This window comes from Camellia sinensis, unplaced genomic scaffold (genome assembly GCF_055761805.1).
Source record: "Camellia sinensis isolate YWXY unplaced genomic scaffold, ASM5576180v1 Unanchor4, whole genome shotgun sequence".
Classification (NCBI taxonomy): domain Eukaryota; kingdom Viridiplantae; phylum Streptophyta; class Magnoliopsida; order Ericales; family Theaceae; genus Camellia; species Camellia sinensis.
Genome location: NW_028129277.1, coordinates 3701490 through 3712375, shown reverse-complemented (window position 1 = coordinate 3712375; position 10886 = coordinate 3701490).

The window sequence follows — 10886 nt, the reverse complement described above, 5'->3', positions numbered from 1 at the left end:
GTATGCATTGAAATGTTTTATAATTCAAGTTGAGTATTGAATTATTATGTACTATTATTCACTGAGCTTTGCTCATTTTGTGTTATGTCTGTTCTGTAGGTAATCACTTGGGAGTCCGTCTTAACCCTTAATGCTCACCTTTCAGTTGTCAACCTCAGTATGCCTAGGCTCCCAAACCAAGCCCATGCATTTATGTGAAGTTTTGTTAAAAAAAAATTTAGTTTGCACTTTAATTATTTATCTAAGGTGAAGATGTATGTATGTAACCCCTTTCTTTACCAATGTTCGGTTATACGCTCAATTATGTATATGTGTATGTATTTAGATAAATAGCTCTCACGTATGTGATCCTGGCATGTTAGTTTTAGCTCAATGGATGTTATTCTATGTTACTTTGTAATATTAAATGCTTCCGTTCAGGCCCCATATAGTATGTATATCAGGTTAAGTGTCCATTTCTGCATAGGTCATGCCCGAACTTTTAGGAGCGAGTTTGGGGTGTGACACATTCACTCTCAGCAAATTTTCAGAACAGAGGGTATAGAAAGAAAAATATGGCAAGCACATTTATAAGTTTACTTTCATTTCCAATTAAATTCGCATCACATAACCAGAAATTAATCTACAAGCCATTTACCAAGTTCTGTCCATATTTGACACATTTTAAGAAAACTAGCTTTTCTCTCGGTCTACCCAATAACTTTTGCTCAAATAAATTTTGGTAGAAAGAGGTTTCAAAATTCTAAATTTTAACATATGAATTAACATGAGATGAATTTTCTAGAATTTTATAAAAATGAAAGAAGTGGACTGTTTTTCTGGAACATAGGACCATATTTAAAAAATAAAAATAAAAAATCATTTAGGCCATAAAAACACATAATTAGGGGCTACTGAAATTTTAAAATACTCTCCACACCTCAAATATCATGCCATATAATCAGATTTGAAAAATAGGTAAGTTTCATATTTTCTCAAAAATGACAAAGTTACAGCAGTGCATGAATTGAGAATAAACTTCAAGATAGAATTACTTTTTCATACTAACAGTTGAACATACACCCTATGGCTAGGGACGTAAAAAAAATCGAAAAAATCGATCAAACCGATTGAATCGAACCAAATCGGCTATATTTAGTTTGTTTTTTTAACAAGAATCGGTCTGTGAGGTTTTTTAATTTGATTTTTTTCGATTTTCGGTTCGGTATTGATTTAAGCACTTTGTGCACCGATCTAAACCGTAACTGACCGTTTTAACATATATTATATTTATAATATATATATATATATATAATCTAATAATATAATGATATTAATAAGTATAATAAACCTTAATTAATTAACCTTATCATCTTTATAACATAAGTTTGTAAACTCTTACTATATTAATTTTAACTCTAACTCATTATTCTTGAAACCTATTTTTAAACTTTTTTTTGTTTTTATTTTTGTTAATTTAGAAATTGAAATGTATTAAATGGATGGATTGGATATGTTTGAATGGTAGACAAATAACTAATTTAATATTTTTATATAGATTAATGATTATATTTAAAAGTGACTCAAGTTTGAAAAATCATAAACCGATTAAATCGCACCAAATCGAACCGTTTCAACCGGTTCGGTTCGGTGCGGTTTGATTGGAGATGCGGTCTGTATCAGTGTCCAAAATAATAAAACGACATTATCGATTCGGTGTAATTTTTTACCTATATACCGACCGTACCGAACTGATTACATCCCTACCTATGGCAATGCGTTAGGATCCTCTAGAGTGAAAAGCCTAGTCATCTCCTAGAGTGATCAATCCAACGACTGACATTAACCCTCACCAAAACGATGTCATTTTGGTGAGTAATTTGAAAAAATAAAAAGTAATTTTTTTTAGCTTTCGGGGTTTCTCTTTCACTTTCGTGGGAGAGTTAGAGAGAGAGAGAGAGAAAGAGAGAATGACCAAAGTAAGAGAAGGGACCAGAGTTTTGATTTTGAGGTGAGACTCTACTGCATTTCAAAAATCTTTTGATTGAAGTGAATAGTGAGTGGTTCTTATTCTTGATCTATACATTGGCACTTCATAAATCAGCCCTTGATGATGATGAAAACAACCCTTGTTCAAGTCAGCCTTGTCACTGTCATGGCTCCGCCGTTGCCACGGAGATATAGAAGAACTTTTGTCGCCCATCTCCATGTCTGTTGACCGGATCGGTTGATTTTGTTGCTCATTTTGATTTTGATGATGATGATGATGATACAAATCTAAATCAATCTTTGGTGCTTGCACTACGGGGTCTGTAAATATACATATATACATATAGAAATACATATTCTCATTTTGATTTTGATGATGATGATGATGATGATACATATTTGAATTTCTTTGGTGCTCGCACTATGGAGTCTGTAAATATACATATAGAAATACATATCTGAATCAATCTTTTGATGATGATGATGATGATGATGATACAGATCTGAATCATTTTGGTTATCGAATCGATTTAATCTTCTTCGCAGGGTTTGTAAATATACATATATGCATATAGAAATACATATCTGAATCAGTCTTTTGATGATGATGCTGATACAAATTTGAATCAATCTTATTATCGAATCGATTTAATCTTCTTTTTTACTTATTTATATCTCACATGTCAAAGAAGAAAGCTGAATTTGATTGATGTTTTCAAAGACGAAAGCTGATTTTTTTTTCTTTTTTTCTTTTTGGTAAATTACATTGGCACTCCTTGAGATTTATGTTTATTACAGTTCCCCTTCACCTTTTGAAAATTACATCTCCCTCCCTAAAGTTTCATTACAGATTGCTCCATGAAATTTAAAGTTTCATAACAGTTCCCCTCTCATCGTAATGATCATCATACATAAAATTAAATTAACAAGGGGGGTCAGTGTAACTTTTCAAATGTGAGAGAGAGAATTGTAATAAACATAAATCTCATGGAGTGCTAGTATAATTTACTTTTTTTTTTTTTTTTTTGTAAATTATTCACCAAAACGACCGTTTTGGTAATGTTTAATGTCAACCGTTGGATTGGTTATTCTAGGAGATGACTGTAGGCTTTTCACTCTAAAGGATCTTGATGCTATGGCTATGCATACCAACATTACATACACAAAAGAAACATACTAGGAGGTAAAGTAAGAAGAGATAAAAAAGATTGGAGAAGAGAAAGAGGGGTGTGTGTCTTACCTTGCTAGTTTCCAACTTCTTTTTCTTCATTCACACTCTTCTTTTCTTCTTTTCCTTGTATTTTTATTTTATTTTATTTACACAAACTCACTCTTTCCCTTCCTAAGACACGGCTGAAAGATAAGGAAAAAAAAGGCTGATTTGGGTGTGATACTTTGAGAAATAAAAAATCTTATCTTTATTGAAAATGTGATAAAAAAAAAATTAGATTGATATTTTAATCACACTTAATTTGATTAAGTGTGACAATATTTATTTTTTATGTCACTTTTCAATTAAATATAATTATATATATATTTTTAATCATACCTTCTAATTAACATGTAATTATATTTATTTTTTATATCACTTTTTAATTAATTAAGTGTCATTATATCTTTTATGATGGAAACTGCATATCACTACCAGATTGTATATATACGTGGACGGCTCAGATGATACATTATTTCAGTGGTTCAGATGGTACAAGATCACACCCTTTTTTTTTTTTTCTCCTTTTTTTTGGTCTCAGCCTCACGTCTTAGAATTCAAATTTCAAATCTCAATCTCTTTCTCTCTATACATCTTGATACACAAATCTCAAAACCAGAACTAGGGTTTTTAACTCACAATGCTTCTTCGAAGTGCATCAAATCTAGTTCTAAATTCATGGCTTCCACATTCGAAAGAGTCATCAACATCACTGGAGACATAGATTTCATTTCAAATCCCAAAGACTCGATCGGTGTCGATGGTCTTAGTTTCTTTGATTGACGAATTGGGGAAGAAAATGACCAGAGCGATGTCGGAGACTGATCTCAGAGAGCTGTCGGTCTCCAAATGAAGGCTACTATTGCCGGCGATTACAGTGGGGGAAAAGGAGGAGGAGGAGGAGGAGGAGGGTTTTGATTCGAGATCAGATTCGTTGGATCGAATGTTATTTTTGTTGGAAATGTTAGAAAATTTTGAGTAAAACCAGAATTTTTTCCTAACTTTGGTCTATTATTTAGGTGGGACCCGAGCGTCGATTTTCGTGGGTCAAAGTGGTAACGCGTTCTATGCCACGTTGTAATTCACGTGGTATATTTGGTTGCTCAAAACCATTACCGAGTGAATGGGAAATTGAAGCCAAAGTATGCTCCATGGAAATGGAGTTTTGGTGAAAAATCCTTAAATGTTTGAATAAGGCTTGTCCCACATTGATTTGGTGGGAAGTTTTGAATGGGTTTATAAGGCATGAGATTGGAACTTGGGGTGTGCCCCAAGGGGTACCCAAGTAGGGCTGAGCAAGAAATCCGTGAAATCCGTAATCCGATCCAGTCCAGTCCAATCCAGTAGGTTTGGATTGGTTTTTTGAATCTGTGGTTCGGTTCCGGATTGAAAAATTAAAAACCCATAGTTCACGGATTGGTTCTTTGAATCTGTGGTTCGGTTCCGGATTGAAAAATTAAAAATCCGTAGTTCACGGATTGGTTCCGGATTGAACCCCACGGTTTCGAATTGGAACCGATCCGGACCGTATACAAATAGTCTATATTTTTATTATACACTCTCCTACATAGTACCTTCTCTTATTTCATATAAAACTTAAATCCAAACCTAAACTCGCATAGTATCTTCTTTTATTACTTTTGTTTGCTAGGCTTTAGTGTTAATTTGTAATGGTATAAATACTTATGGTGGAACCAGTTTTCTTATGGTTGTTTAAATTTTAGAACAATATGTCGCTATTATGAAAAGACATGTTGCTATTGTGAAACTAATATGGTGCTATATTTATATTTTTATGAAATTAAAGTGTTATATATATATTTTTTGTTATTTAATTATGTAAATCCGTGGTCCTAAACCGATCCAATCCGTATTTAAATGGATTGGTCCGGATTGGTTCCACGATTTAAACGGATTGGATTGGTTCCAATTTTTCAAGAACCGTAGATAACAGATTGGTCTTGGTTTTACCCCAATCCGGTCCAATCCGGACCATGCTCACCCCTACACCTAAGTGTTTTAGAGAGGGAGGTTATGTGCAAAATGGGTTAGACTCATTGGACCCAAAAATCACCACACACGCGCGCGCTGCCGCCGTCCGTCGGGTTGGGGTTGTTCGGCCCAATACTAATCTTTTTGGGCCAAAAATATTTGAATTTAATTTTTTTTTGGTAAAATAAAATCCAGAATTCAAATTAATCCGGAAATAATATGGTTCGGTTTTTTCTGTACACCCAAACAGGTTCCTTCCATTTTTTGAACCGAACAGATTTGAATCTGTTTAAATTCAAAACTGAATAGTTTTCAACCTGTTCAAACAGTGCCTATCTGTTTAAATTGAACAGGTTTTGCACCTGTTTAATTCAAAACTAACAACCACAATTTTGCTTATAAATAGACTAGCCCCCCATTTGGATTATAACTCCAATTTTCGTACTCCATCTTCTGCTATGAATCTCTGCATTTTGCTGCATTTAATTTATGTAAGAAAGAGTGTAAACACTTAGTGTGCTCGTTAGGCAAACAATTTGTAGTGCTACTATTGTTTGTAGTTGATCATTTCATCTTGGGAGATAGACGCCCATATTCTGAAAGCACTGTGGAGAGGACGAATCTGTCTTAAGGACACAGTGTCAAACACTGGAATTGATCAGATTATTAATCGAACAAATTAATCAAGTAAGTTGTTTAATTTATTATTCTGTTTTATTTGTTTATTAAATCAGATTTTAATTTTGTTTATTTAATTTTATTTCTAGTTTGATTTTTGTAATCAAACATTCTCTCTCATTTCCTTTATTTCTTTTATATTCTGTTTGTTGTTAAGTACACAAACAGAATTAATTAATTACAGTGAAGATTGTCCAACAATTTTTGGGGTCTGGATTGGATGAGATTGTGGTTGATGAGGAGTGTGATGTTGTTGAGGTTAGGGAATGGAAATTGGGGGGTGTTGTTGTGGGTGGTGATAGATACGGCAGAGGTGGTGGATACAACGGAGGTGGGTGTTTAATTTTAGAATTTTATTTTATTTTATTTTTTATGTTGATAAATCATTAATTGGAGAACAATCACATTTTTCCTTTTGCTATCATTTTTGCTTCTTGGTTGCTTGATGTTTTGCAGTCCATTTTTATGTTACTGTGCTCCATATCATGGTTAATTTCAGATTTCAGGTCCTCAACAAATATGAGTGGGCTGATTGCTACAAGTAATTATAAGGTTAGAGTTGAAATTTTGATAAATTTCTTACAAATTTAGATTTAAATGTGTTTTTGAATGGTTTTTTATTTAAAAATATTAAAATGGGTTTATGAAGGGTTTTGTTTCTAAAGCTAATTTTCATGTAATGCCTAAGAAAATGCTAGAAACTCAAAACAAGGGAATGATGAACTCGCAGGGATATTGAAGAAGGAAATGCTAGAAACTCAAATGCCTAGAAATAGGATTAGTTGATTTTATCCCTCAGCATTGTGAGGTACCTTTGTTTGGGGTCAGATTGCTGCAATCTTAAATGTATGATTTTGTTTTATGTAACATGAATTGGTGTACATTCTGAAAGTTTTGTTTTATTGGCTTTGTACATAGTAGAAATTTGAGCCCTTGCCTAATCATTCCTTTTGTAGAGACGTGGGCAACACATCTTTCTTGACATACAGCTTGCTATATGGTGAAAATTATTTCGGGAGCATGCGCAACTACCTTAAGTTGGATTTTGCTCCTAGGTAAGTAATTACAAAACCTGCTGAAATATGCAAAATTCAACTTTAGGGCTTTCCTTTCTGAAATGAAAGTTTGTATGCAATTTGTTTCTTGTTTCCTATAAGTAATTCATCCCATTTGCATAATAGCATGTATAGTTTAACTAGGAATTCTTAACACTTGATCAAAATTGGCATACATTTTAGTAAATTGATTGTATTTGTTTAATCCTTTTAGAGCAGATTTAACAGTTGATTGCTTGTTTTGAAATCCTCATTGTGAACCAAGTCAACCTTCCACTCAAAAGTAAAGAATGCTTTGTCATTCCATGTCTTTGATTTCATTGCCTACTCATTCCTCTTATACAAGCTGAGAATGCAACTTTCTTTCTATGTATATTCAGGTAGATTTTTGTGGGTTCTATTCATAGAAGACATAACTACCTTAGATTGAAGTTTTGAATAGGTACTTCAAATTTAGCCTACTTTTGCAACTTCACTAGTTGGTTTGTACTGCATTCCTATGAACATCACTATGGGTTCGTTTGGGAACTGGGTTGCCTTTTTGGCTTTTTGACTTTTTTAGCTATTTTAGCCTGGCTAAAAAGTCTGGTTTGGGAAGAGCTTTAGGCTTTTTTGGCCTTTTTAGCTTTTTTGTGAGAGAAATAATATAATGATTATGGATTGGATGTGATGTTTTATCTTATTGGGCTAAAAAACCTATTTTGTTTTTTGTGACTAAAATAGCCAAAAAACCCCTAACTTTTGCTTCTCAAATGAAGCCTATATGTTATTGTTCTACTCAGCCATGGAACTTTCTATATCAATTTGTTCAACAGTCCCTGAGGAAATGTTAATACCGTTATCCTAACATTTTTTTTGACATTTTGAAAACATATATATCGACTTTAGGAGCTTTTTTTAGCATATATCCAAAATTTAGAAGAGGCTTCGAGATCTCAGAAATAAGATAATATTGTTATAGTTTTTTTCGTCCTCTTTGTTATATATTTCGATTGATTGATGTTTGTTTATAACTTGTATTAATTTGGTTCTTATTTCTGGTGTATATTGTACTATTTTTTGGTGTATATTGTAGAACTCTAGAAACACATTGATGAGGCTGCTGCCAAAGTTAATGTTGTACTAGTGAGAGCTGAAGAACAAGGGCAAATGATTGAATCACTTCACACCTTCGTATGCATTCCTTCAGGCTTAAACTTGTACACAAGCATTGCATGGGCTTATATCGTTTCTAATGTCATGTGATATATTTTTCTTTTTATATTTAAACAATAGTTGACTTTTATTTTGGTTTTATGATTTTAAAATATCTGGCCATGTACTGAAGATTTTTATTTAGGATTTGTTGATTCTATGTATATGTCATATCTATATAGTAGTCCAAACATTTTATACTAGTGACAGTCAAAGTGGTTCTTCTTTTTCCGTTGATACAGGAGATAAAGAGTCAATGTGATGAGAAAATGTTCGACTTTATTTTTTCTATGACTAGAAAAGTCTCTACAAATAGTAAGTTTATTCATATGCTTCTAGCGGTTTTTGAATTAATTTGTGTTTTTATTTTTCAGATCAAAAATTTCTTAGAGAGATGCAAAATATGGTCAAAGAATTCAAGAACCTAGTTTTTTAAAGTTTTTTTTTATTTTTTAATGTATGTAATCACAATTAAAAACTTTTTATTAATTCATCTGTATATATTTTTAAACATTTGACTTTCATTTATGAAATATATGACGTTATTCTATTCAATATGAGGTTGTGATTCAAAATATAATAGATAGTGTGTATTACATTATTCAAATGCACGTACAAAAATAATATTGATTATTTTTCAAATATGTCGAACTTTTTTTTTATCACATGCATTAATTGTGATGAGAAATGCATATAACATGTGATCTTATCTTATTATTAATCATAGGTTTTATTAGATATTAATCACACCTAAAATCTGTGATATAAATGTTTATTATCACATGTTTTATTAGTTATTAATCACATTTAAAATATGTGGTCTAAATGTTATTAATTATAGGTTTTATTAGATATTAATCACATTTAAAATCTGTGATCTAAATATTTTTTATTAGTTGTTAATTACACTTAAAAGATGTGATCTAAATTTTATTAATCCTACTTAAAAAATGTGATCTAAATATTTATTATCACATTCAAAACATGTAATGAAATCATCTTTTAATAACATTTTGAGAGATTAAAAATGATTCTTTTTAATCACACTCTTAAAAATTATAATTTAATAAAATTTAAAAAGTGTGATTAACTAATATATATCAAAAAAAAAAAAAAAAAAAAAGTGATAAATTTATAATTTTGTAGTAATGAGAGGAGGGAATGGAGAGCTAGGGGGACAAATTTCCTAAAATTTAGGGTGTCAAAGTACTCAGTCTTTCCGTCAAAATTTTCTTCAAGCCATGCTTGTGTTGGCTGGACATCCTTTCTACCGAAGGATATATACATACATATATAAGATATTTTCTATACTATATTAATAAAATAATGACACAAGTGCTCTAATTAATAAAGTAATACAATTAATTGTTGGAAAGTAATTAGGTAGGAATATAGGTACCAAATCTAAATTTATGAAACATTTGATATTCATTATTAATATATAAGCATTAGAAATTAATTAGAACAATCAATTCACGTACCGTCACATTAAATTACAAATAAAAGTGAAAAATTGAACGAAAATAACGTTACTGGAAATTAGGATTTTTAAGTAATTAATCTATAATTAGAGGGCCTAGTGATCAATATCAAGATTTTAAAAGTGATTACTATGTTATCGGGATTGATTAAGATTTACATGTAATAATTCACAATGCTTCATGATTCTAGAATTTAAAACGCAATTAAACAAAAATTCCAGGGCTTTATTGAAATAAACTCAAGGTTAGATATTCAAAGGTAATTACGAAAACAGGGACTTACGTGTTCGTGTAGACACCCCATTTTTGATCGTCCATAAGACTTGGGCGCCTTAGATTGATCACCCAATGATAAAAATTATGCTGTATAAACATTCGATTTCCTCAGCAGGAGGCCTCGGTTTTGAGTCTCAAAAGCCTACAAACCTTGCACCACTTTTGGACCAAAACAGATTTTTTTTTTCAAGCTTGACCACCCAGAGGCTTGCAGGCCAAAAGGTGGCCAGCTAGCCAGAAATTAGTGGCCCGCCATCCCTTACCTGGCCGGTCAGCCGGCCAGGTGTTCTGGTATAATAGATATTTGTTGCCAGTAGTCCCCCCTATATGTATGTACTACACCAGCTGGCTCAATACAGATATTTCTGACATATCAACCAGCTGTTCTATATATAGAGAGTCATACCTTATGTTTTTAGGTAAGAAAAATTTGTGAAGTACAAAATTCTTGAAAATATCTCTCTCTCTAAAATTGGTAAAAAGCCGAAAGCTGGCTTTTTACCAGCTTCCTAAAAGAGCACAGACTTTATTTATACTCCCTAAACCAAAATTTTAGGGCTCTTTGATGAGTTTCTTGAGCTTGAATTTTAGCACTTGAGGGTGAGAAATTGTTAGTTTGTGAATCAAAGTGTTACTTCTCTTCAAGAGGTATAACTTCTAGCTTCTTTACACTACTTCCCTATCTTTACTTACTGTTTTTGGACTGTTTTTTTCACTGTTTTTATGGGCTAAAACTTGTAGTTTAAAGCTATCAAAGCTAGAGGGGTAAACCACCATTCCTTGAACCTTATTTTCCAAGCTTTTGCCCTTGTGTTTCCCATCCATTTTCTAACTTTTTCCTACTGTTTTTTAGAGTTTTTCAGAGGCTAAAAAAGTGGTTTTGAAATTCCAAAAATGGAGGGGTTGGCTACCCCTCCTTAGGCTTGTTTACTAGCTTAATTTCTCCATTGTTTTGGCTTTTTTTTTTTCTAGCTTTTCCATGATAATTCCAGCACTATTTTGCTGTTTTTAGGACTTTTTTAGTGTGTTTAT